Source organism: Myotis davidii, unplaced genomic scaffold (assembly GCF_000327345.1).
Source record: "Myotis davidii unplaced genomic scaffold, ASM32734v1 scaffold243, whole genome shotgun sequence".
Taxonomy (NCBI): Eukaryota; Metazoa; Chordata; class Mammalia; order Chiroptera; family Vespertilionidae; genus Myotis; species Myotis davidii.
This window is the reverse complement of record NW_006295183.1, coordinates 3,526,978-3,528,422: the sequence shown is the minus strand read 5'-3', so window position 1 is coordinate 3,528,422 and position 1,445 is coordinate 3,526,978.

Genomic DNA, 1,445 nt, shown 5'->3' with positions numbered 1-1,445 from the left:
GGAAAGAGAGAAGAGCATCTAATATTTATCGGACACCCACTGTGTTCTAGACATTGCATAAGGCACTGTATATGCAACATTTCAGCAATAGGATTACCCAGGAATCTGATGAGCAAACATCAACACAAAGAGATTTAATAGGTCCCACAAAGTAACATAGTTAATAAGTGTTAGAGGGGAGATCTGAACCTAGGACTTTCACTCAATAGTTTTGTTCATAGGGATACTTTTTTTATTCATATTAAATAAATTTATAACATGTTGAATGAAAAATTATCTTGTTTTATTGCAAAAATCTCAGCACCTTAAATATGGAAATATACATTGAATATATTAGGAGAGAAAATATAAGAAACATCAACCCCCCAAAAACCAATGATTTTCCCCCAGAAGGCCCTGTGGCTCCAAAAATCAATCATGAAGTTTTAGAAAAACATTTTGGGGAATGTTGGTCTGGTGATTAGTATCATTAGAGGAGTCTCAATCACCAATTCCAACTCACCAAATTATTTCCTTTCCAAAAACTTTCCCCTGTTTTTATGGTGCCTTCGAGTTATGAAAACACAGTCCTATCCATGTCCTTGTTCTCATTTTACAAATATCACCAGAGACTAGAATGCTTACTCCCATTTTAGAGGTAAGACAGTAGTCTCATGAAAGGTGAAATCCAAGGTCACAGTGTCCTTTTTTGGAAGTTTTTCCCAGTACATATTATGCAGAACATATTATTTTCACTATTTTATTCATAAAATTACCCCATGTCCTCACTCCACAGTGAGGGGAAACAATAGGAAAAACAGGAACTCCAAAGCCCTGTATTTAAAAGTCATGGCTCCCCCATCCCCTTCTTTGATTTTTCAGTTTCATAGCTGTAATATGTAGACGTAATAAACATCCTTTGCATAGTTTTGAGAATGTGATGAAACAAAATGTAAGAAGTCAGAAAAAAAATAAAGTACTAAAAAGATATTAGTACCTCTCCCCTATCTGCCTTTTCCCTTCCTTAATGTTTATAGGTGGCTCCACGTGGTCCATGGCTTTGCACCCATTGGATTTATTTAAATTCATATGGAAGGTTTACCCATTTTAGTTCATTGACTATCACACTTGGCTGAGCACTAACCTAAGAAGAAGGTGGTGACAGTAGTGGTGTTTTTGATAATAATTATTATTTTTTAAAGAACACAAAATCAAGAAAATTAAAGAGAAGAAACAAATGTATTGAAGTTTCCATATCTTGAGACAAAATATTTAATGAAGTTTAGTGTTATATTCTCTATTTTTAAAATTTTTTACTGATTTCAGAAAGGAGAGAGAAGAAGGGGTGTGTGAGAGCAGAAAAGGGTCTTTACTAGTACCTACACTAAGATTCCCCATTAAAGAGGAAAGTAAAATACACCCAGAGAGATAAGCTAATTTGCTTGAGGGCAAAAATTACTCAATGA